A 27,255-nucleotide genomic window follows, 5' to 3' on the forward strand; every position below is an offset into this window, starting at 1 on the left:
TTATTAATGGTTATTAATATGGAAAATATTAATTGGGACACAGATATAATCTTATCTCTCAATACTTTTGCCTACAAATCTACTTTCAAGTTTCAAATAGTTGAGTATAATTTATACCAACCTAAATGATTTGGGATAAGATCTTTGAAAAACAATGTTTCTGTAACTGCCTGCTAGGACTGTTGAAGAGAGATGAGTTATCACAAGAGACAGAGAGGCTATTTGCTCTGGCGATTTATAATAGCATCCAGCGACTCTCTGTATCAGTGGTATATCATTACACCAATGACCAGGTGATACTAGAAATAGCTTCTGCTTATGTTGCAGACTTTTTTTGGTATTGTCCTGGTAAAAAAAATAATAATAATCCTTGGCTACTAATGTATCTTGCATTTTTCTGGTCCTTATAGTCTTATCTGGTAAGGAGACTTTTAAACAAACAAACATTAAATTCAGCTTCCTCACTTAATATGGAAATCTAGTTACAGAATTGTACTACAATATTTGTATTAACAAGCCTCCCAAATTAGCACATTGGCTTGTCTTTATGCATGATTTGTCTCCATCTCAGCTTTTCTGATATGACCTCATTTCTGTACTCTTTAATCTTTCAATTTGCAATGATCCATTTGACTTTTCTGGACTGAGGGGTTTTCAATAATTAAAAAATGTATATATTTCAATATGTAGGCAGTTTCTTACCCAAACAGGCCAGCTCTAATTCGGTTTGGTTTAAAAAAAAAAGATTTATAATTATATATTTTTGGACCAGACTCCCAAGATTAAGAGATGCTAAAATCAAGTTTCATTGGAAGCTATAGAATACAGCAGATCTAAATAATTGTTTCCCCTCCAAGGGCTACACTTTCCCTCCTCCCCATTTTTAATCTCCAAAGAGGTACATAAAAGATAAAGGAGATAAAGAGGATGGTGCGATCATCATAGGAGGAGGATTTAAAATATAGGAGATCATTTTTAAAAAATAAAAATCAAACATTTGTAATTTTCTGTTTTCTTTGTGGGGAATTTACGGTATTTAGACAGATGTGTTTAAATATATGTTTTCTTTTTAAAAGTTAGAAAATAGACAAATGTCTGGACATAAGCCATAAATTCCCTGAGTGAGTTTAAGCTTTAGTGAGGGTAACTTTTTATTAGAGGGTCCAGTTTCTTCACATTTGCCCAGCAGTGGTACTAGAAGAATCCAAACTTACATTTTTCTCTTTCCATTTGATGGTTGAGTGCAGTGGTGGGATTCAAATTTTTTTACTACCATTTCTGTGGGTGTGGCTTGGTGGGCGTGGCAGGGGAAGGATACTGCAAAAACCCAATTCCTCCCGATCAGCTGAGACTCGGGTGGCAGAGAATAGAAGGGGGTGCGGCCAGTCAGCGGTGGTATTTACCGGTTCTTCGAACTACTCAAAATTTCTGCTTCTTGTTCTCCAGAACTGGTCAGACCCTGCTGAATACCACCTCTGCTTCAGTGCCTACCTTATTGCCATTATAGAGTATATAGGACAATAACAAGATCTAAAAATATAATGTAGTTTCAGAGATCCTAATCAAAGCCAGCAAAACAGTTTCCACCCTGGCATCCTGCCCCCAGCGTTCTAAAGAGTAGTAGCAGGGAAAAAGCTAAGAGAAAAGGCTTGTTTGCAAGTTGCGACCTGCCAGTCAAAGCCTGCTATTTATTTCTTGTACATTCATAAGAAGCTTTTAGGCAGTGAGCATGAAGCCAAGCTATATAGTAGGTGTAGCTGAAGTGGCCATTAAATCCTCAGCAGGGAATCCTACTCAGGCAATTATTTCAGGAACATTAGTACTTTCAGATCTTTGCCACCCTGCCTAAAAATCGTGACCAAAAACGCCAATGAATACCCAGTGGGCACTGGAAAGTATGTAGCCTGGGTTGATGAAAAATAATACTTTTCTTTGACTAAACATGATTTTCTTTTCTCTTTTTGACAGAACTACAAAATGAATTGCTAGAGGGGGTGCAACCATGTCAGAAATATATGCCTTCACAAAGCGCCCTTGCTCTCTCCTCCAACCTTCAAAACACTGTTCTGTGTGGTAGGATGGAAAGTTTTGAAAGGGCCATGTGCTCAATGGAGCCAGGGTAGGAAATTCCTAGCAAGCTGTGTTTCTTAATTTATTGGCTGTGTGGGCTATTTCTCGGTATGCATATATTTTTGTTCAGGATTTTAATATAAAATGAGAGAAGTTGATGATTAGCCATCAAGGCAACATATATTGCAATAAGTATGGAGACTAGATCCAATGTGCATATAGTTTTCCAGGATTCATTGAGGCTTTTTAATGGCGATATGATGAATTTAAACAAGATGATCTACTGGGTGAACCGAAAGTTTCAAGTGCCTTTACAGTTAGGTGAGATAATGGGCCAAAAGGTAAGGATCACTTCAAACTCTGAGCTTTTAATTGGCTTTTGGCCTTATTAATTAGTTGCTTTTTAATGTGATTTGGGAAGCACAAATTCAGATGTTTGTAATGCATTTTGCTTAGTAAGGCCAACCATTTGATTGAATAAAGTTATTTGGATGATATATACGCTGGTGTGAACAGACTGAAAGGCATTAAAAACCATTGCAGTAGATTGAGAATTTACTGAATATATAGATGCCTGGAAGTTTTTTAATTTGGAGTACCATCAATATTTTCCATGATGTATTACAAACTATCTCAAACATTACAGGTAAGCACATCAATCTGCTTGCACGGTGTTGGGATCTAGATGAAGAAACATGTCATCCACCTCAGTGATGGCTTTCCATTTTCTTTACTACTGGTTTGCTTGTGCATGCGTGTGACGCTTCTGCACAGAAGCATCTGGGCGGGTGGGCAGAGCCTTCCGCAGCTGCCACTACTAGTTCACCCAATCTGGGCCGAACCAGGAGCAAGCCACCTCTGATCCACCCATCATGGAGAAGAGGCTTCAGACCACAGAGCAGGTTGAAGATGAAGTGTAGAATAAAATAATCATATATCCTGAATGTGTGAAGGGAAACATTTTTTAAAATAAATAAATAACAAAGTATTTAACTGTGGCAGCTGCTATCTTTAGTTCCATTGGGGTTTGTGGTATTGGCCATTGTGCCAAAAGATGAGTCATCTGCAAAACTTCCTTGTGTAAAGTCACGCGATAGACACATGTGTGCTTAACAAGAGATGATCAACTTTGTAATACAGTACTTAGTAAAGACATTTATCAATCTACTTCAGATGGGCATTGTGTCAAGGCTTTATATAGAAGGATAAAGCAGCAAAAGTCTTTGTAATACATGGAAATTTCCCTGAGATAGTTAAAACTGATCAAGAGTTTTTAATTGTGGAGATTTATTCACCATGGCATAAATTGAAGACCAATTGCAGAATATTGTTGTCATGGAAGCAGGCTACTCTAATGGATTTTTTGTCTCCCTAAATTGAAATACCAGTAGTAATGTAATTGGTTTATATATAGTTCAAGAATGAAGGGAAATTGCAGGCGACTATTCAGCCCACATAGAGCCAGTGGGGCTGATCTTTGGGGATGAACTGACACACATGGAATTTTTAGAGGATATTATGGGCACTCTCACAAAATGCCTACCACACTAGACATGACTACTCACCAATATATTATGATGGAAAACCACCATACACCCAGACTCCAAGGGCACTTTTTATAGTTAAACAAACTTATGTCTTTTCTTTGGACCTGTAACTACATTTCCAATAAAGTTATTGTTCTCAATCATTCCTCCTGAGAAATAATAATACAGGTAATTCTCAAATTACCAGCTTTTTGTTTAGTGACCATTTAAAGTTATAACAGCAATAAAAGGTGACTAATGATTTATGACCATTTTATTTATCAAATTTGCCACTCATGGTTCAGATAACTCTGAGCAGATTGTAGCAAGGCCATTGCAGCATCCTATGGTCACCTCAAAATTTGAACCCTTGGGAAATAGCATGTATTTATGATGGTTGCAGTGTCACATGACCACGTGATCACGTTTTGAGCCGTTTTGACAAGCAAAGTCAATGGGGGAAGTCATATGTACTTAACAACTGTGAATTCACATAACAACTTAAAAACTACCATGATTCGTTAAACAACTGTGGCAAAAAAAAGGTTGTAAAATGGGGCAAAGTTCACTTAACAATTGTCTTGCTTAGCCACAAAAATTTTGGGCTCAATTATGGTTGTAATTTGAGACAACCTGTAATGGTTCAGACTGGTGCTTCAATTAGCTGCTTTATTTTTTGTGATTAAAAGATTATTTAAAAAATAAAGTGAGGGACATGGATTCTGGCAGGCCTCAAGGGATGTGTTAGTGAGCATCATGTTGGGGATCTAGGAATAAAGCCACATATTCAGCTCTATTTAGCATCAGAAAAACATATACTACATTGTGGCCATGGAAAGGATTCTACCACTAAAGGTTACAACCTTCCCAAATCTGGAAGTGTCCAAATGTGATGCCCTTTTGCCCAAGAATCCTGAGAGTTGCAATCTTGTGCATCTGAAGGACACTAGCTCTGAAGAGTCTTTATTATAGGATATGGCATACAGTTTTTAAATATTTCTATGACTTAAAAATTACAGCAGACTCAAAGTAGAAAACAGATCACTTTCCTGATTTAATATATTTTTATCTACTTTAAGGAATGAGTTGCCCATCATATTCCCCTTCAAATTAATTTCATAGACATCTGTTGCAGATCATTCTTGTTTTACAACTTCATTGTTCTGTCAATTTTATCAAATATTTAACTTGTTCTGTTCAAAATCATAGCTGAAATATTGAAAAGTTTCCACTAAGGACTTCTGCTCCACATATATTACAATCAAATTTACACCATTGTTCTTCCTAGTTTGAAGATCTTAATCTTGCAAATATGCAAAAAAAATAATAATTAAAAAATCCCCCAATGTGATTAAGTTATAAGAGACATGGTCAAGCTTAATGTCCATAAAAGTGGCTTTATGAGTGTGAACTTGATGTAGTCCCAACTCTCAGCCACTCCACTCATAAACTAATTGTGAAAATGGCAGTTTCTGCAGTATACTCAAGACCACCAGCTGTTCAAAGCCATGTGGATGTTCTGAATTATTCCTCCCTTGTTCCAGAGAGATTACGCTGGCTTGAATCCAACATCACAGTGGTGGTTCCCCCTCACAAAAGCTGCCTTGCTAGCCAATGAAAGCCAGCAAGACATCAGATCGCCATGGTGCTTATAGGAAATATTGCATCAATATTCTGACTTGATCCATGCTAGCAACAACACCAATGAAAAAAAGTTGGCCACAAGGGTGACGAAGAAGTACTGTGGCCTATGCAAGCAGGGCCAACCCAAGATGTTCTGTCATCTGGGACAAAGGGCAAGATGCTGCTTATCCCCATATAGTTCATATAGAGAATCTGGCAATGTGTCCTCTACTACAGCAGACGTAGAAGATAAGTAGAGTACATAACTCTGTCTTCCAATAAAATGGAACAGCTGGGAGCCCAGCAGATTGCAGCTACAATCCCCAACATCTGTGGCAATTTAGTATTCAACTGTATATTAGGTTAACTAAATCATCAACTTCCCATTGGTTCACAGCCTCAGTGTGCTGTCTTTAGCTGTTTTGGAGTATATCTCCCATGTTCTCCAGTCAGCATGGTGCTCAGCTGTAATTTTTACTTCCCCGCTTTTGAAGTGTACATATGAGAAAAAGTACAGGCATATATTTCTAAAATGACTGCAGTGCAATATGATTAAATATAAATAATGCAACATGCCTGAAATAGCATTGCCTTTCAACATTAACGTCTGCACGTCATGGAAAAAAGAGGGGAGATTTTTTAAAATCTATTTTGGCATATTTTGTTTGCAGTGGTTGTTTTGTTCCTTAGGAAAATGCGACCTTTGCCATGGAGGAAAATGATCAGAGCCTTCCTTTGTTTTTCTAAAGAAACTTGACAGAAGGGATAAGAGCAAAAGGGGCAACCTTTGACTAGAGGACTCTTACAACACCCTTGTGGGCTGTCCTACTATGCCAGAATCTCCTCATCCAGAGTCAAAACACAGTCATAGTTGAAAAGTTAGATATCATATTGGAGGCATCTTAGATTAATAAAGAAGAGATTCTTGTATGGGCATTTTGATTTTCTCTTAAATCCTATCTCTGAAGGGACTAGATAATGTCTGGTTTTGTACATCACACTTGCAAAATTAATTTTAACCTTAGTTTATTAAGTAATCCACAGTATCTAACTAAACGGGTTTACATACCATAATTATTAGATTCACATACCATGCTAAAACAAAGCCAGAGTCAAAATAAACAAAGTTGTTTTGAGAACTGCTTTTCTTCTCTCAGCAATATAAAATTCATTTTTACAGATTTGAGCAAGAATCTGCCCAGCACTGAGGACACATGAAAATATTTATCAGGTTGCTCTGTCTCTCCATTTTCCCCTCCTGATGCTCTGCAATCATATACAGTATTCTTACAAAAGATATAACTCAAATAATGAGAATGCTCATGCTTCATATCTCCTTTTAGTCTCATAATGCCAAGCAACACTATTGCCATTTAGTGTTCTCTAAAATTAGATGCTTTCCCATGTATGTATGTATGTATGTATGTGGGGGATTTGTGGAACTCTAGTGAAAACTATCTGGAGAACCTCAAGTTCTACTTCTAGAACAAATATTTTAGGCACCACAGTAACATAAAGGACAAATAGCCTTTGGGAAAAATATGCCTTTAACAGGAATGCCTATAAATCATGGTTAACTATAAAGTAGTGATGGAGGATCTAATCTTATTTCCAAATGCTCTTTATATCCAGTTGATCAGGCAGGAGAGGGGAGCAAAGTCATCATAATCACCCACTCTGTGTAATTTCCCTTTAAATTGGGTGTAATTATAGAAGATTCCTTGGAAATGGCTATTGTTGGGTAGAGTCATGCAACTTTTCACCTATTTTTATTGCAGCACATCTGCTCAAGCAGCAAGATTTTCATAACAGTACAATTTGTACCACGTATGAAAAAGGTTAATTCACATTATCAGATGTTTTCTGTAGAGAATCCTTAAGACTAATAGTTTGGATTAACTGATCTGCTAATGATATGTCTGATTAATTAGCAAGTCTTCATTTTTAACATAATAAAAAGTACACAAAATTGCATGTTTCTATTTTAACTCTTTTGAGTTTCTCTGACAGAGAAACTGCTTTCCCATAACATCATTTGCTTATATGCAAATCTTTCCAATTTTAAATAAGATTTCTTTGGATAAAAGCTCTAAAGGAAAATGTAGAGCACGTGTGTAATCCATGTGCCTTAAAATGATCTGATCTTCAATACAGTAAATAATTCACTGTTAAATAAGGGTATAAAAGGCAATAATTTCATACAACCATATGTCCTAATTCTAATAGGAAGTGGTCTATTCCTAGAAAGTAAAAAGACTCTTAGCAAAGGTCATACAGCCATGTGACATGTTAAGAATCTGTGGACACACAGAAAGCAAGCCAAACATCAAATACTAATTCATATTTTCCAATTTCTTCAAATCCAGATTAGAATTGAGAAGAGACAGATTACTTGGTCAATAGCAGCATATTGAATCTCAAATTGGCCTTTTTAGGTTTTTCATTGAGACCTATTTAAAAGGAACAGTTTGCTCTTTCTGGCCTAGGATCAGGGAATCCACTGGGAGTACCTGGAGGAAAAGCCAGATATTCCCCCCATTTATTCATTCAAAAAAAATGAAGATAATCATGGGCACTACACTTGGGCTCTTCTTGACACCATAATATTTCAACTATGGGAAGCTGTTCATGTTAATACTTCCTTGCATCTAAGTCTATTTTTACATATCACAAAGACGCATGGTTTGCAAGCTCTTTCCAAGATGCCAGGTATTAAGCAAAAAACAAATTAACTCTCCCTCACCAGAATGTGTACAAATTATATGGATATTGGGAGCTCACTTGGAGAGCAAAAGCTTCAAAACACTATAGCATCTTAGAGAACACTTAGAGGTGTTTTAAAACCAATTTTGACCCAGTTTGAAATGCATTACTTTTTGCAAAGAAGGTAACACTATCAACATTTTTGTTGTTAAAAAATAATTCAAGAAAACATCGTTTCCATAATTTTTCAGTAGAATATCAGAATATTTAGCAAAAACTTAAACCCATTTCATTTTTTAAAATCCAAACAGAGGTATCCCCTATATTTTGATGTATTAAGATTGAGAAATCATACCTTAATTCATTAAAGACTAACATTGTGGGAGTTTAGTTTTGGACTGAATCCTTGACGACCATTTGATCTTGAAATGTCAGCCTGAGGTTTCAGCCACTTCAGGTTTACAGGTCCAGACTGAAATCGAGTAACAATTGGATGTGAATTGACTGGAAACTGGGAAGGCAATTCACTTTTGTGTGATGAATTTAAGGAAGTGCTGGAGGTAAGGATAACACCAGGCTGAGCCAGAACTTTGGTTTCTTTCAGCTGGAATAAATCCTTCCCTCAGTACAAGGGATTGGCGTGGGTGTCTAAATAGGACTCTTGCACAGGGTAAACAGACCAATTCTCAGCATACGGTGTAGTCACAAAAATTGGAGGGGGGGAGTTAAAAAAACACCGATTGTTTCCCTTACTCTCCAGCCATCTCCTCGTTTATCTTCCAAGATAGAGGTAGCATAAGCAGAAGAACCCAGGTACAGTTGGATTTCCGCCTATCTTTAGGCGGGAGGAAAATTCTGCAGCTGGGGGTTGTGAGAGCCACCTTAACAGCGGTCAGACTGAGCTGTCAGGCCGAGTGGGAAAGCGCTCGGGCTGAGGAGACAGCCGCTGCCAGCGGAGACGAGCTAAGTCTTGAGGGAGGGAGGAGGCTCCATAAAGCACTGCCTGTCTCTTTGCCCTGCTGGCTTTTGCCGAGCCCCCCCCCCCCACTTTCCCCCCAGGCGAAGCTCGCCGGCTACGCCGCCTGGATGACTAACTAAAGCTAAAACTCCTGAGGTGAGTCTTGGGTCCGTCCCCTGGGCTGGTAGGTCTCCCTCCCCAATACAAGGAAGGGAGGGGGGAGGGAGGGAGGAAGCCAGCGCCTGGCAACTTGACTAGTAGCGAAAGCCTCCCCGCACAAATGCGAATTGCCAATGGAGCTGCACGTGTGTTTTTTTGTGTCTGTGTGCTTGGGCTCGAAACTGCCTGCTTATTTCATTGGCGCTCACATTGCGGACAAACGGAGCGGCTCCGGATGCTGGCTTCTTGTGGGGAGTTGGTCTGCGGTGGACCTGAAAGAAGGATGTAGCTGAAAGGCTGCCGCAGGATCTTTGGGAGGTTCGTCTTTCATTTAACTGCAATTTAAGTTTAATAGTCCTTGGGTTCTTTCCAGTGCAATGTGGGAAAGACACCTGATGCTATTAAGATAAATGCATGTTGCCCCGCGTCGGAGTCTTCCAGGACGGAAAGAAGCGCTGGAAAGATGTTGTGGAAGGGAGGGGGGAGAGAGAAACAAAAATAGACCCCCGTCGAGTGTTCCAGTTTAGCGAGGCAGCAATCTACGCGTGGCTGGGTTTGTTTTGTTTTGTTTTTAATGGGAAAACGTTGTTCACTGACCTGCTAGATCCCGAGGTTCCACCTGCTCGCTCCAGGGGCTAAAGTTTTTTTCCCCCTCGCCGCTGGTTTTGCAACGGTAAGAAGTACCGTATTCCAAGTCAGAAGAAAATCATATCTGACTTCGTTTATGAACGTCACGCACGTGAGGCTAAGTGAGGCTTTTGTTAGAGGTAGTCTGTGGATTAGGTTGCAAAAAAGAATCCGCCTCTCTAGGAATCGGAGAACCTAAATCTAACTCTGCTTTGTTAGTGTTAGCGAGATGTGCGGCACAAAAATGTAGAGCAGGTGAACAAGGTGGAGGGAATTATGCAAGTTGATAGTCTTCCAAATACATCAGGTGTGCGTTTAAATGGAAATGTGAAACATCCCTTAAAGGGCAACTTACATAACGCACTGTTCTATCAAACGGAGCGGATCCAGACTAAATTCAGCATGTAGGTACAGTGTTGCTTTATTCTGCCCCCAGGACATGACTTAAACTGTACCTCAGTTTATTTTCAGATCCTGCATGATAAATGTGCCTTTCAATCCGAAGTGTGCCTGTGATTTCTTAATTCACATGAAGCCATACAATAGTCTGAATTACAACGTGGATTGTTTGGTTTAGGTTTAGTGTTGTGATTTATTTAGTTTATTCATGGTTATGGGAGCCATGTTTTATAACAATATATGATCTTGATTAGTCTGGTGTTTTCCTAAGAATCAGCTTCATTAATCCCAGATTATTACAATTAGAGATTTAGATTTCAACATGAAGATAAAAGCACAGATTCCTGGACAAGTACAGATAGATTTTGCTGAAAGAAATGAATTCATACCTATTACCTTATTAAACTTAGCTGATTCAATCTATTTAGTCCAGCAGTGTCTAGTCTGACAGCAAGCAAAGGGGGTTTGTAGCCTTTGCACTTTATCAAAACATCTAATAGATAGGTGAGCCATGGCATTCCTGAAGAGCTGAGAAGCAAACATAGGCCAATAATTTAAATTCAGGACTTGAACGGTTTTTCAATATTGTTTTCTTCAACATGCTGTATTAAGTCTATGCTAACCATGACACAGATCAAGTCAGCATAGCTGTTTGGTATGTTTATGTGTTACTTTGCATCAAGAATTGATATAAAAGTAATGTGAATGTTTAACACTTTCTGTCTCAAAAATGAAGATAAGCCAAATTTACCTTTTCTGTATAAAAGAGATGGCAAGCTACCATATTATACTCATCTACATCTACTCAGGAGTTAGTTCCATTGAATTCAGTGGGATTTGCAGCTAAGTGAGTATATGTAGGATTCTAGTCCTAAGATCTTAATAAATAATACCAACTAAAATGAGATCTTGGAAAATAGCATTATTATGCAAAATATACCATGAAGTGACTTTATAAAGGAGGTTAGGTGCTAGTCCTCTTCCAGTTTACCTTTCACCATGCTCCATTGAAGACAGTTGGAATTCCATGTAAACATAATCATTTGTTTTTAAGTCTGTAATTACTTTTGAACAGAGAAATGTTTTTTTTAACTTGAAACACAATCACTATGCAATGCTGTCTATCCTAGTAATATTTCCATTCTCAAGTTTTTAAGAGACTTTATGGAACAAAACATGGGGAAGCCTGTTTTATACACTTTGCTTGTGTGTACCAATGATAACCATGAAAATAGTACCATGTGTGTGTGTATAAATGAAATCTTACAGTACACTTAAATGCAGAAGGGCTTCCCAAATGATGAAACAAAATAATGATTTCCATCCAGTACCTTATTTGTAGTTTCTTATAGATTAAGCAACTACAGATTAAACCACTAAGAAAAAGGCTTATAATTGTTTGGGGCAACAAAACAGGATTTTAATCACTAACATTGTAGTGCTAAGTGCTAATCTAAGATTAAGTTCCATTTTAGTCAAGATATTTGAGTGAAAAAAGATAATACATTTTGCAACTCATATTGGTATTTTGAGTCTCTTGTTGTCAAAAGCTTTATTATTGTTATTTTAGTTTGGCTATTTAATTTTCAGTCTCAATATTTGGCTTGGTAGTCAAACTGGATTTTTCTCCTTAATTAATGAAAGAAATCAAAAGCCCATCAATAGGACATCTTTTAGTTACATTAATTTTTAAAGGCAAGATAGGAGTTTGATTTTTAAAGAATTGTTATTAACATACACATTGCCTTTCTTCATGAACAGAAGACTATGTACATGATGTCACCCCCTTTAATGCTCACATTATTGGAGTTAGGTTCAGAAGTAGCAGATGGCTCAGGGTCACCCAGTGAACCTAGCCTCTCAAATCATCGTCTACCACTCTGCAAATGTTTGTAAATAGAAATGTGAATAATTGTTACATAATCAGAGCACTGCCTGATCGTTTTTAATCAAGGATAGCAGGTGAATGAAAGTGCAAGGTCTTTATTGGGTCTTATGAACAGTACATTTTCTTTCTAGCATGTCTATGTTTCTTTACAATAACTTAGAAAGGATTATAAATACCAATGCAGCATGAATCCCAGTGCTATGGAGTGATATGCTATGATCGGTTTGGAATAAGGACAGTTGTTATTATAGTAGTCCATTGCCAGCAGCTAAAAGCTTGGAAAATTGAAGAGAATTTTCAGTTGTTGCATTAATTATATATGAAAACAGCCCAGTGCCTCACAAAACATGCATATCTCTTTCTTTTAGAAAAAGCAAATGGTATCAATGTAAAGATCTTAACTGACATTTCAAATTCTAACAAAAGTTTCAGGAAACGTCATTCAGGAAAGATTCAAGAACCAGCATCTTCCTTCCCCCAGCTAACTATCCAGTTTCTAGCAAACCAAAGGGTTTGCTAGAAAAGTTGGGCTTAATACCATAACACACAAGGGTTGCACACAAAGGACTTCTGCCATCCATCCTTCTTTCTTTTAGCCTAATAAAATAACAAAGAGTTGAAATAAAATAATCACATCATTTTTTTTATTTTGGAAGAGCTTAAATCTATCTAAAATATATATAGATCAACATATGTTACTCAGAGCAGCTCCATGTGAAACCTGAGAGGTAACTATATATCTATTTTATCCATTTATATTATGTTGGGGAGTCTTTGTAGAGATTTTCCTGTAGCAAATATATGGAATAGCAGGAACCTAGAGGGCAAATGCACTTTTCATAGGAATTCCCCAAAGGAGATTGCCCTTTGCCTGTTTTATGCTGGGCTACAAACCAACTGGTGTTGACCAGGTTGCTGCAGGCACCAATTCAACAAGGCACATTTCCTGTGGTGATGACAAACTATGATTCTTTGTATTATTGAAAGTCCCTTTCTATTGTTTTAAAGTTTCATATGCCATATGAAGGAATATTTTAGGCACCAATTAGTGGAGTGAAATCTATCTCGCCCTGTATTCCAAGACATTGGCATGATTAAACTCCTGACCAAGGGGAACAGAAATATGCAAGTGCAAAAGGAATCTCCATTTACAAGAAACTGAAGTAAATAATTCTAGATCATTTAGTAATACAGACAGAGGCTCTCCAATAGATTCAGTAGCGATTATCTGTTCAGGTAATCCTTAGGGAAAAAGTATGTGCTGATATATGTATTGCTATCTCATTTTTAATACCCGTGAGATTTTATTGAGAGGAATACATTATAACTTAATACTAAGAGGGAAAACATTATTGCCAAACATAGATTGTGTCTTAACATAAGCATGGAGATTTTACTCACTTTCACATGCCTTGCCTTCTCCAGAAGTGTTGGCTATCCACTTTCATCCAAGTAGGTAAGGATGAATGTATATTTTAAAAAGTGTCTCTCAGATCTGATGATAGATTAGCAATTATTTGGGGAGGGGAGGTGAATGGGAACAACAGTGTATATGCCATGTGATAATAGCCAAATGAATAAATACTAGAAGTTGTCGAATAGATATTTTTCTTCAAACATTGGTGTTATTAACATCTGCATTCATTAAAAAAATTAAAATAAAATCACCTTGGAATTGCTGTGAATATTTTGAGCAAGAATGTATTGGGCTATTTGCTTAAGAGGGAAAAGCCCAGACTCAAAACTGAACACTTCCTTGACATAGAGAATTATCTGAATCCAGACATGGATTCAAGTCTATTGTAACTTTTGGCACTGGCCTAGATTCCCCTCTGTATAGACAGAAGGATTGAAGATGGGGCTTACACCACGGATCAGCATGTTTAGGCATCTATCAAAGGTACTTTTTTGTAAGGGGAAGAACTCTTACAGTATCCCTTCTTTTCAGCATTACTCATATCTCTTTTTTTTTAATTAAACGTTTTTTTATTTTTAGTTTTCAAAACAGACACAACACAAAAAATCCTCTTTCTTTACATACTGTAGAAAGTGTATCAGTTGGTTACAAAAAGTTTTCGTGCATTTCTTTCACAGTCACCCATGATTCATATTAATTCTAGTATTTTAAATCAAGTATATTTGTACATATTACCATCATCCTACCCACATTCTTGTTTGACTATAATTGGTTAAACGTCCTTCACCATAAAACATACCAAAACTCAAGACATAACCACATACTAGCATCTCATTTGCTATTTCTAGTATCCCAATAACACTATACCTTATGCCTATTCTAGCTAAACATCAATAACATTTAGTAACAAAGGTTTCTAATCTTCCTTTCCAAATCACTGTTTACAATTTACATCCAATTTCCCCATGTTGTACCCATACCTATATATACATTGTTATCATTATCTCTCCTTTATTTGACTATATCCATTATCATAATTTAGTTCTTTTTTATTAATCTTTATATGTAACCAAACCATTTCTCATATTCCTTTCATAGGTACCATTCAATATTCATATCCAATTACTACTTGTTATACCAATACATATGTATACATTATTATCATTTTCAATTATTTATTTAACCATATCTATTGTCACTAAATTTCACTAAGTCCAACTAGTTTTAGGTTAAACACTTTCATCTATCAGCCTGTATCTTTCCACTAGCGAAACAGTCTCATGTCTTCTGCCATTTGTGGCATCAGTCCTCTAATCGTCTCCTTAATCAAGTTTGTATGGACTCTTCTTTGCAATTCCTTGTTTATTCATTCTCTCATGTAATTTTGATGCCCTTCTTTTTCCTTAATCAGCTTGTCTGTAATTGTCAGTGTTGTTATCGATGGTGTTACTAATAAAATTTCTCCTTTTAAATCCATAAGTTCTTTTATTTTTTCTTCTTCTGTGTCTAGCCATCTAGGGTAGGATTCCCATCCATCTGGTTCCCCTTTCCATATTCCACTTTTTCCATTTCCAGACAGAAACCAATCACCATAGATGTCAGCAGATTTGATTTCTTTGTAGTCATTTTTCTCTTTATTGCTTGGGAGTCTACCCTCTATTTTTCCCATTTGATAAGCATTTCCATCCTTTTCATCATATTTTTCTGTTAGGTGCTCTAATTTTTCAAATACATTTTCTCAAATATATTTGATAATTTCTTTATTGCAAATATTATCTCTTACAAGCTGACAGATTCTCTCTGTTGTTGGAAATTACCCATTGTTTCCAGCTGTAAAAACACTGCTGCACTGTCTTAGAAGATTTTTACAAGGTTATACCTACAGTAGGTTCACCATGAGATCTCTGGGTAAGGATATATTTCAAAGGAACATTTGTATAAACAAATGGTGGTTTACTTCTTATCACTTTCTATAAATAAACTGTGAGATTTTAAAGTTCCAGACCAGAATAATCAGTAGTGAAAGTAAAAGTATTTTGTTTTCAATACTCAAGTTTCCAGTCTTTGAGTAGCAGTTATCTCTCCCTTTTTTGTTACAATTGTTGCAATTCTCTTTGTTCTTTTTGTATCTTTTAATATTCCAAGCTTTAAAGTCAAATTCTTACATGAAATAGAGAAGAAAGAGTAAAAGACACATGTAGTGATGAATAAGGAGAAGTTTAGTCCGTAGGTTGAGAAAGTAATAGTAAAAATTTTAGAAGAAGAAAACTTGATCCATTCATTTCAAAAGGTTTGCATAAATTCAATCCATGAAAATAACATTTAAAAATTAAGATAACACACTGACCAAAACTATCCAAAGCGTAATTCCACTGCTTATTTCTTTTATTCTTAGATTTAAATTAGCTTTACATTTTTTTATAGGCAGGCTCTTTTAAAATGGGTAAAAATTCCTCACCAGCTGTAAACACTTTCTCTTCCATTTCCTTCCATTTTGGAACTGTCCCTACTTCATCAGCCTGGGGGCTGAGCTTTTAACGCCAGCTGAGAGACCTCCTGCATCAATCAGGGACTTTGCGATGTCCCTGTTTTCAGCAGAATGTAGTATTCCTGTTCACCGTCTCTACGGGACAGTTTGGGTCCAATTGGACCACCCAGCGAAAAAAGTATTGGCGGCGATCTCAGAGCATTGAGAGCAGGCAACCATTTCATAGCGACCTAGGCTCCTCACTCATGTCTCTTTTAACATCCAGCTCTTATGGTAGTAATTAGGAAAACTATTAGTACCACAACAGGCTTGTTCATAGGATAGTTACTTGACCAGCAAGCAAATCATAGAAATGTAAGGGAAGAGGACTAGCTAGTAAGAATATCTGGTAACAGTGGCCGAGATACTGATGAGCAACTTGACGCCCTAAGCTGTGTGTGGCACTGAATCCTTTTTTTTTTTTTTGCACTTTCCAGAATCACTTCTGATCCCAGCTACTAAAAACTTGTGTCATAGTTTCCCGGCAACAGTTTTTCGTATGCAACAAAATTTCATTTTAATATATGCCAATTAGTATACAAGTGACAATAAAGTTATTCTAAGTTTAGCATTTTGAAATAGGAAACACTGGAAAACTATAATGTCAGCTTTTTTGGGATGGGGGAGGGAAAAGATAAAGAAAAATACCAAATTCCTCCCAAAAGCGTTTGTGTGCCTTTTAGCCAGGCAAACAATTTTACATGGAGTCCCAGTCATCAAAGAGTGCCGAATCCGGATTTAAGAATCAGGAACAAATAGCATTCCTTGACATTTAGTATGATACTAAACCAGTGATGGTGAACCTTTTTGTAGATGCGTGGCAAAATTGTGCGTGCGTGTGTGATAGCAAATCTGAGCACGCCCCACACCCACAGTGCAATGCACCCCATCTACCTGCACATGCACACATGACCCATACGCATGACTCCAATGTGGGGGGGGAGTTTTTGCCCTCCCCTGGCTTCAGGAAAGCCTCTTGAGTCTGGGGAGGATGAAAAATGGGCCCAAAGTGACATCAATTTGAGGTCAAAATTATTAATGAGCTGATCGAGAAAATTCAATTGTACTGCTGGCATTAATAGAGCAGTATTTTCTGTTGGCAGGTTATATAGATTTTTAAAAATCTATAAGAAAATGTTCCAGTAATGTCCCCTAACATTGGCACTACTGTATATCTTCTCCCAATTATATATTGGGACTGTTAACATAAACATAAAACATGCAATTTGCCATGTTTTCATTCTTTATCAGATATTACCCTTCATGGAAGTCCTTTTAAATGTAAATTCAGCCATTCTAAATGCTCTTTTAAAGCAATTGCAGTAGTCCTTGACTTACAAACAATCCTTTAGCAATGTTTGTACAGTAGTGTATGTAGTTCAAAATTACAATGGCTTACAACCAGTCCTCTCACCATTGTCACAGCATCCTCATAGTCATGTGATCAAATCCAGGCTCTTGGCACACAGCATGTATTTACAATGGTTGCGGCATTTTAAGTTCACATAATCACCATTTGCAACTGTCTCAGTTGGCTTCTGACAAGCAAAGTCTATGTGGGAAGCCAGATTCACTTAATGACCACATGATTCACTTAAGAACTGCAGTGATTCTCTTAACCATGGCAAAAAAAAGGTCATAAAACTGGATGAGACTCGCTTAACTAGCTTTCTTAGCAACAGAAATTCTGGTCCCAATTACAATAAGTCAAGGACTATCTGTACATATGCACATATGCAACTATCAATAGTAGTTTCTTATTTTAAAAGTATTTTGACTTTTATTGTATTTCTGTGCATTTCTGTGTGGGAAAAAGCAAGACTGTTTATGTGAAGATTAAGGGAGCACAATGCTCACATTCATTCCAGTTCCGTAAGGGTGAATAAGCAAAAACAAAATGGAGACTGTACACACGCACACACAACTTTTAGATGTGACCAGGTGAAACCCAACTGCTCTCTTTGTCTAATCTACTCTGAGCCAAATTGAGCTTCCTGTGATCCCATCAAACCAAAGAAAACAAATATCCTCACCAAATAGTATAGGCCAAAGAAAGCCCTATTCACAACATAGAAAAATCACAACCTTCCATTATCTATTTGTGGATGACTTCAACATTGTATCTCCTTAACAACAAACTTTGGGGCTCTGCTGTCCTCCTTAAAGGCCCTTTTGCTTAGCAATAGAACTCATTCTGGGTACACTGACAAAGATCTACCCAGTTCCCCAAACAGAGCAGCTAACCAGATCCCCAGGTTTTCCTGCTTCCTAGTCCTTTCCCATTGTTCAAGGTCTCCCTTGTTAAAACAGGTGGCCAATAATCATTGCAATCAACATAGTTCTCCTCAGCGTTGTGCTCTTATTGTGGAAAAATGAGTCTTGGTGGCACAGTGGTTAGAGTGCAGTACTGCAGGCTACTTCTGCTGACTGCCGGCTGCCTACAATTTGGTAGTTCAAATCTCGCCAGGCTCAAGGTTGACTCAGCCTTCCATGCTTCTGAGATGGATAAAATGAGGACTCAGATTGTTGGGGGCAATAGGGTGTAAATCACTCAGAGAGGGCTGTAAAGCACTGTAAAGTGGTGTATAAGTCTAAGTTCTTTTGCTATTGCTAAAATTCCAAACCAGGCTAAACATTCTTCTAAAATAATTATATCTACATATATGCAACCATCAAAAGCAGTTTTATATTTTAAGGGTACTTTGACTTTGATTGATTGTGCATCTTCATGCACGCATTTCAGTCCAGGAAAAAGCAAGAATATCTGATACCAATTTTGATGTAAAGTTTCCTGGGAGCAGAATGTGTTCATTCGCTCAGGAGAAGATCCATGAATAATTCTTTTACATCTCTAGTCAAAATCAGGCATAAGCAATCCATTGTTTCATCTGGAAGAGCTGACTTAGCAGAGAAGATTCATACTTAGTGAAAGCCAAGAATAGAAAGCCAAGATGACAAGGACATATCTGGTCCTGCTGAAGTGAAGGAAAAATCTAATTCAGGTGGAACATATCTGAACAGATGAGGAAAATTCCTACCAAATGAATGTGGAAGTATGCATTTAGCCTTGGCTCTGACATTGCACCCTTCCTCCAAATCATCAAGCTTTCTTTCTGCAAAGATCTGAACAATCAAAGTTCTATTTTATTGGAGAACATCTGTAAGAGAAAATATTGGTCTTTATATCATGAACCCTGCAATCTAAACAAGCAGCCTTTTAGTTTCTACATTGCCTCTTTGAGCAATGTGTAACAGTGATACAATGCTCAACTGTTTAGTTATGCCGGTTTAAGCATGGTCACTAAACATTTAACACACTCTGAATCCTGGCAGGGATGGGGTGACCAAAGAAACTTGGTTTCCATGGAAACTAAAAAGTTAGCACATCTCTAGTATTCCTCTGATTCACAAACAGATTAGAGGGTGACTTCAAGAGAGAAATCACAAGAAACTAGGACAGGCGATATTGCAGAGGGATCAGACAAAAATGCTGAGTTTGAAACTGAATTGCCAAAGGACTAGGGGGAGGAAATAAATTGCTTTACTTTATGGATTTGTTTTAAGTAGAAAAAGAATTCAGACAGATATCTTTATTTTGTTATCATAGCCTGTTTATTATATATAGCTAATGATAAAATGTACTGAAAAATAATTGTTTTTAGGACTATCTTTTATAACTTTTTAACTGCTGACTTTTAAAATATTTACTAGATATAAATTGTGACTTTTTCCCCTTTATTAACTTTCTAATTGGATTCCTACTGTGTCTAGAATGCTGAGGTGGACAAGGAAGCTTGCAAAAGCCAACAGAATTACAAAGAAAAAATGAATATTTTACTGGAGGCCACCAAGAAAAATTGTATAGACATCATGGCAGTTCTGAAGAAGTTACAGACATGTTCTCCTATCACTGGATTACTATATCCCTATTACAACTCAGGATAAGAAACCAAAGAAAGAATAGCAACAATAGTACTTGTCTGTAATGCAGTCAGCAAATTACTTTTATTTATTACATTTATATGCCCCAAAATGACTCTGGGTGGCTTACAGTTACATAATATAGTACATACTGTATGCTCATTCATGCTTCTGAGGTCTGCTGTATTTTCATACCCAAAACGCATGGATTTACCTGGATCAAGAAGGGGTTAGCTTGTCATAGTAGACAAACACATAACTGGCTTAGTTTTACCCCTGTCTCTGTGAAGACAGAGCTTAAGCAGACCTGCAAAATCAAGACCATTCTAGAAATTCTATCTCTTGTGTTTCTTTTATTTTTCACCTCCCAATATGGCCACAAAAGTGGAGATGAGTGAATGAAACATAAAGTCTCCTTCAACTTAGTTTGTGATGGTGCTGATCCTGATTGGGTCACTACAACTTTGTCTATTTATTTTTTCAAACATAAAAATATAAGAAAGCAGCCAAAAGTAACATTTTCATAGTCATCCTTACAACAGTTAGGATGATATCCAAGGTTGCTTTCCCATTTGATCATAGTCCCTGTAGCCACGGGATGCAAGTTTTTTTTTTAGAGTAACAGTAACTACTCTACTGCTGGGTTGGGTCATCCAAATCTAGTCAGGGAGCCATAAACTCACAATACATAACACATACGTGTTCAACCTTGGCAACTTTAAGACTTGTGAACTTCAACTCCCAGAATTCCCTATTAAAGTTGCCAAAGTTGGACACCAGTGCTGTAGACTAAAATGTGTTTAGTTAATTTGTGACTCAATGTATTGTGAAAACACAGCTGCAGAATTAATCCTGCCCATAGGGATTTAAATACCAAAACAGAATAGATCTAGCAAGCTTCTATATAAAAAATCTATTGCTTTTTATCTTGAGCTATCTTCATTTCTGCAGCATCACATAGAATATTATTGAAAGAAGAGTATAATATTATTTGACTTGTAAATCTTACTATGGATACATCCTCAGAACTACTAGATTCAGACTTATCTTCTGCCCATTGACATGATCATAAACAACGTTTTATGAAGTCCTTACTAATCTCATGTTCTGCAGCCAGGGACACCACAAAGTGTTGTTTGGAATGAACTAGAGCAGTCAAAATTAATATTTCATTGCTAACATCTCACCCCCTTTCTCTTGATTATGAAAATCCCTGCCATGTTCTCATCCTGCAAAATCATGGCTGGGCTGAGAAACTGAAACCAGAATTAAAACATTTCCAAAATAGCCTAATCTCAGGGGCTTTCCTTCTGTTTGCTCATCTTATGAAAAGCTGCCTTCTGTGTTACATCATCACTGTCTATAAAGAATTCTGGCAACAAACAAAGGAAAATGCTTTCCAGTAGTCTGAACTTCTGCTTCTGGTCTCTTTGAAAAAATCACCTTGTAGCTTGGCCAATAAATTGTCTGGCACACACAAGCAAATTATAGGCCATAATAGACTATGATGGCAAACCCTTACATCTATTAATTACAGTTAAAATAAAATAGAAAAGAGTGAATTTTTGCTGAGGCTGGGTTTAATGGGATGTGAGGAAATATCATGGATAATATTACAGGAAGTCTTTGAAATTAATTGTTATTTTATTAATATATTATTAATGTTTTTCTGTAGAATTATGTAAACTAATATTAACATACAAGCAAGCTGTATTTCTACGACTCATTGAACCAGAAAAGAGATTCACAATTTAGAATAGCTAAATTTAAAAAAAGCGAATAACATGGAGTTATAAATATGTTATACAAATTGGGTCATAATGTTAAACCATAATGTGGATTGTTTATTCACTTTAGTATGTTATAGAACCCAGTCAATGTGATTCATTAAAGTTTATGATTTAGCATGTAGACTAGATTAATAAATCACAAATAACAGCATTGTTTTATCCAGAATTTGTCAACAAAACTACAGTGACTAGGTTTATATAGTACCCTGACTGGGATCATATGATGTGTTGAGTCCAAAAGTCCATTTAACTAACATGTATACACCACCATCTGATCATCATAATCTTTTGGGTTTACTAGTGTCTTGAGTTTACCATGGAATTTCAGCCAGCAGATACTATTATCTGGGGCTATAGGAACTGAAATTAATTACCATGATTAGCTTTAGGTTATATATCCCAGTTTTGATAAACCTAAATGGTTGTCCTTCAACCATGCTAAGTCTTATATAAGTCTCTGATTCAGGTTGATAAGCCACATTCAACAGAGATAAGATGTACATCCTTATTAATACTTGGTGATTTGTAAATTGTGATTAGTGTTTTTCTTACCCTGATTATTCAGTAAGCCATGGTTAATTGTGTGAACATACCAGTATGAAATGTAGTCATATTATTAAAGAAATGTAACCGATGACTCAATATATACAATACATCAAAAATATATTGCATTTCTGCCATCTATGTGTGGGGCTTAAATGTGCAAACCCAATACATACTAAGGCAATAGAACTTTTTTGAGATGTTCCTTTAAGACAAGGTCTCAAGGATACAAATTTCAGTTATAGTACTTCAGAATACATTACAGCAAGTGCTGTACAGCACTGTGTGAAATATAAACGGTGCTTTCTTGATTATTCATTCCACTAAGTAAGCTAATAAAGGACCTACTGACAGAAAAATTTCACCAGCTGATAACTTAGCCAGGGGATACCTTAATCCAACACTAACTTGTTTTAAGCCTAAAATATGTAAAGTAAACTTGGTCTGTGTTTCATACTCAGATCATCCAAAACAAATCACCTATATTGTATATGTTTTCCTTGCTGATCTCTGGTAGAGCATTTACTTGGTGGAATAAATCATAAGTAACTGGTGTTAACTCCAGATCTTAAAAAGATGCTTTTTCCAAAAGACTGGACTTTGTTTGTTTTTAAATGTTTAATTTCTCATCCAAGAAACTTCTTCAGTTCTAATTGACTGGAATGGAAGGATTTATATTCTTTGCAGTTCATATGGTCATTAGCACTCAAGAGTGGTGAAGCACGGGATTGATCTATATCAGGGGTGTCAAACTAGTGGCCCATGTGCTGGATGCGTCATGTGCAAGCCATGCCCACCCAAGCTCTGCGAAGAGAAAAAAATGTTGCAAAATGTAATGTGATGGCAACATGGTGCTACGAATTTGACACCTGTGATCTATATCTTCAGAGTCACCTGAATCAAAGTACAGGGTGTTAGGGCTGCTGAAAGGACTGCGTTGTAAACAGGAGATAGGTGGTATCATGTCTCTTCTGCTCAATTGAGGGAGGGCCAATCAATTTTATCATGGATGGCCTCTTTGACTCCTCTAGTGGTCGTCTCTGTCCAGAATGTGAATTTGGTCTTTTTAAAAGAGTGACCTTTGTCTTTCAGATGCAGCTGGACTGCTGAATCCTCTCCTGATGAGGTTTTTCTCCTGTGTGGTGCCATGCGTTTGTTGTTATGCACATGTCTCACTGCAATGAATATACTACATTGCTCAGTTTGTGCCTGGGTGTTTTGTCCTTGGGTTTAAAGTGTGCCCCTATGTTGTATTAGCTGAAAATTCTTCTGAGCTTTTCAGATATTCCTGCAATGTATGGAATGACATTGCTCTGTTTATTGTTCTCTTCTTTGTCTATTATGAAGGAGCTCCTGCTGGATCTGCCTGTGAATTTGACGTTAGGTAGTTAGGATAGCTACATGTTCTGAGGGCTTCCTTGTTATGCTTTAGTTCTTTTTTCCCTCTTTGCTGATAGCAAACTTTCAGCCTGGTAGTGTAGGGTTCTGACCAATGGTGGTATTTGGCAGGTTCTTACCAGTTCTGGAGAACCAGAATTTGAGTAGTTCGGAGAATCAATAAATACCACCTCTATTCTCTGCCTCCTGAGTCCCAGCTGATCGGGAGGAAATGGGGATTTTGCAGTAACCTTCCCCTAGAGTTTTTACTGTATGAGATTTTACAATAGCCTTCCCCTGCCATGCTCACCAAGCCGTGCCCACCAAGCCATGTCATACCCACCACGCCATGCCCACAGAACTTGTAGTAAAAAAATTTGAATCCCACCACTGCTTCTGACTATTCCCAGTTTGTGCTCCAGTGGGCAATGAAAATCAAAATATAAATACTGATCTATGTCTGTAGGTTTTCTGTAGTTCGATATTGAGGCTTCTGTCTTCTTTAATATGCACTGTATAGTCTAGGAAGGCTGGACTATTTCCCTTAATATCTTCCTGTGTTATTTAAAGTTGCTGTCCATAGAGTTGGTGTGTTTGGTGAAGGCTTCCACTTCCTGTGTTTTAATTTTGACCCAAGTATCATCCACATATCTATGCCAGTGAGTGGGTGGAATACCTATGGAGGAGTTTAGGGCTTTAGGTGTTCAATGTGAACTCAATTTTCAAAAGGGGGCTTCTCTTGAAAAGTATCTAGAAACTTCACCTGGTCCAGAATATAGCAGTGTAGGTAGTTTTGGATGTACCTCCATAGGCATATGGCACATCTCTGCTCTGCAAGCTGCACTGGCTCCCAGTGTGCTTCCAGACACAATTCAAGGCATTGGTGGTCATCTATAAAGCCCTTCATTGTTATTTGTAGGATTTCCTTTTTCCATTGGTTACTACCAGCCCTATAAGACCCAACAGAAGGGACATGCTATGGTCCTCTCTAACAAGGAACATCATTTGTCAAGACCTAGGAAGAGGCCTTTTTTGTTATAAGACCTCTGGAACAGCATGGCCTCGAGGATCCATCTCCAGTTATTTTATGGGCTTTCCAGAAAGCCTTAAAAACACGACTGTGTTCTTGAGTATGTGAGTTTGTGACACATATATTTTTGGTAGCGTTGTTGTTGCTCTCAGTTGCCATTCTATGAATATTTATTATTGTTGTGAGGTTTTTTTGCTGTTGTTATTGTTGGTGGCTTGCTTTGTAATTGGTTTTTAAGTTTTAAATTTTGTTAGTCATCCAGAATCCTTGAAATAGGTATTTTAATAGATATAAATTGAGTAAATAATGGAAAATTTTGGAGGAAAGATTAGAACACATAGCTTTCCTAGAATGCCTATTACTAGTACAAAGATAAGGAAGCATTCTTCCACCTTTATATTTAGTTTTTGCAAGTGTGGTAAAAGCATAACAGTTATGAAAGCATAAAAATGGGAAATTGGCATCAATACCTTAACTTTAAAAGCATCTTAGCCAGGAACTAGAGCACTATCAGAATATTAACAAAAACTGGATTTTATCTGTTGATCTGCTTTTATTTTTAATCCATCAGAATAGTCTATATACCACCTTCACTTAAGTTCTCAGAGCAGAGGTAGGAATGTTACAGTCTGCCCTGCCCCCCCCCTCCACACACACAACCTATGGGTTTTGCATGACATCTATTTCATCTCACCTGCTTTCGGTGTATCTAGTCATGGTTCTTAGTATTTAATTTAGGAATTAAATAATCATCTTATAATGAAGAGAAATGACCATTTGAAGTGCTTGTTAAAATCTAGATTCCTCTACCAATCATTTTAAATTCCTTTCATAGAGCTCACTGTTAAAAGCTCTCTCATTCTTGTTTTTAACTTAGCTCTTCTGAGAGAAGCAGGATTTTCCCAACTGCTCATTATCTGGTGGGCCTGTCTTCTATCACCTCCACCTTACCTGCTTTATACAGACTCATTAAATCCTCTGAGTAGGATTTCTTGTGTTCAGTTCAGCATCTAAAATGCCGTGGGTACTTAATTATATCTTGAAGAGTAGTTGTAGTGTCATTAATGTCCTTTCTGAGAATTGCAGTTAGAAGGAAACTCTGGCCTAGGCAGCAAAATGCCATGTTAATAATACCATTTTATATAGTACCTGTGGAGTGTCCAAGGCATCACCTCAGATTCATTATATTTAATAATACCTTTCAAGAGGGTTTGTAAGAAAGGTCAGTTTTATTATTCTTTTCTAACCCAGATGAGGAGTTGAGTCTAGCTGAGGTTGATCTGATTAAGATTTAATCAGCTATTAAGTGCGGGTTAAAGCAAAATCTGAACACCAGCTCTTATAGCTTTTTTTAAAAAAAATATTCATATCCCATATTTAATATTTTTACATATAACTCAAGGCAGTGAACATACCCAACACACCTTCCTTCTCCTATTGTTCCTACAACAAGAATTCTATGATATAAGATGGGCTGAGAGAGAATAACTGGCCCAAAGACACCCAGCTGGCTTCCATGGTTAAGACAGAGCTTGAACTCAAGGTCTCCTGCTTTCTAGTCCAAACTGACTCTTATCCAAGTGCTTTGGCTGCAGTTGTCAGTATCAACCCACTAGAAGTGTCCATAATTTAAAACTGAATCATACTGTCATATTTCAGGTTTTGTCTTAAACTAGATGGGTTTTTTATTTTATTTTACTCAAGATAAGGTATGACTCCATTTGATGGCATTTTTATTAACAGCCCACTTCAAGAAAACAAATCTCAAATAGTTGTTATTCTATGGATCCTCCTCTGGGACGCACAAGAAATCCTAGAGACAATTCACTATTCTGCAACTAAAATGTCCACAGATGCCTGGTGTGCAGGTGAATCATACCAGTACTTTATAACAATAGCAAATATCAGAATCAATGAGACAAACAATTCATTGTGATATCAAACAACCTGTACAGGTCCAGAGTTCAACTTTGCAGGACCATGGACAGATCACAAGGTGCTTAGAAACTTGCTTCAGTGGTCTTGAAGATGCCTTCTAACAACCTTCTGCAATTTGGTGACCTTCAGATAAATTGAGGAATGATTCAAACTATTCATCCCACTGAGACAATGTCTCAGAGCTAGTCTCAGAGCTAGTGCATTAAGCATCCAGGTCCTTGTTACTTTTTCCCAATGTACAGCCTAATGGACGAAGTACTGAAAGTCCTTATATATACAATCTTCAGGCCTGAAATGTAACACCTTTGTATTTTAATTGTATTTTTCTTTGTTTTCCACCAAGTATGTCCTCTAAACCAATTAGCAGACACTGAGAGCAAGTCTGACATGATGGGGCTTTTTCCTCAAATAAGATATGCTCAAAAAAAAAGTTAGGTAGGATCTGGTCAGGACTGTTGAAGCCCTGGCCATCAGTCACAGCTTTGAAAGCAGGAATTAATTATTTGTCTAATGAGTGTGGATGAAAGGATGCAATTAACAATTATATCCATGCTTTTGCTATAATTCAGGACTTGATTGTAAAACAAAATCTGTATGAATGATTATCTCCATATGTGTACTAAACATGTAGAGAATAGTGTTAGGATCATTATAGTAGATTATATTGAGTATTATACATCCCACTGTGCCTGTCAAATTCCATACAATATCTAAAAAGGGAGTCTATGCATTGCTGTTCTCATAGAATTGGAAATCAAG

General features: G+C 37.1%; 1 protein-coding gene across 7 annotated transcripts in view; it reads left to right on the forward strand.

The window, feature by feature from the left end:
- Nucleotides 1-27,255, forward strand: part of DGKG (diacylglycerol kinase gamma) — a 159,362-nt gene that overhangs the window by 44,770 nt on the left and 87,337 nt on the right. Inside the window, exon 1 of one of the 7 annotated variants that reach the window (XM_014051779.2) lies at nt 9,017-9,036. The exons of 5 other annotated variants lie outside the window; for them this stretch is intronic. The gene's annotated coding sequence lies outside the window, so the exon portion shown is untranslated. Of the gene's footprint in view, nt 1-9,016; nt 9,037-9,217; nt 9,358-27,255 lie in introns of those variants that run through there. One more of the 7 variants, XM_014051778.2, reaches the window with a different exon arrangement.

The sequence above is a fragment of the Thamnophis sirtalis genome, unplaced genomic scaffold (genome assembly GCF_051295495.1).
Source record: "Thamnophis sirtalis isolate CommonGarterSnake01/CBP01778 unplaced genomic scaffold, rThaSir2_p1.2 scaffold_11, whole genome shotgun sequence".
NCBI lineage: Eukaryota > Metazoa > Chordata > Lepidosauria > Squamata > Natricidae > Thamnophis > Thamnophis sirtalis.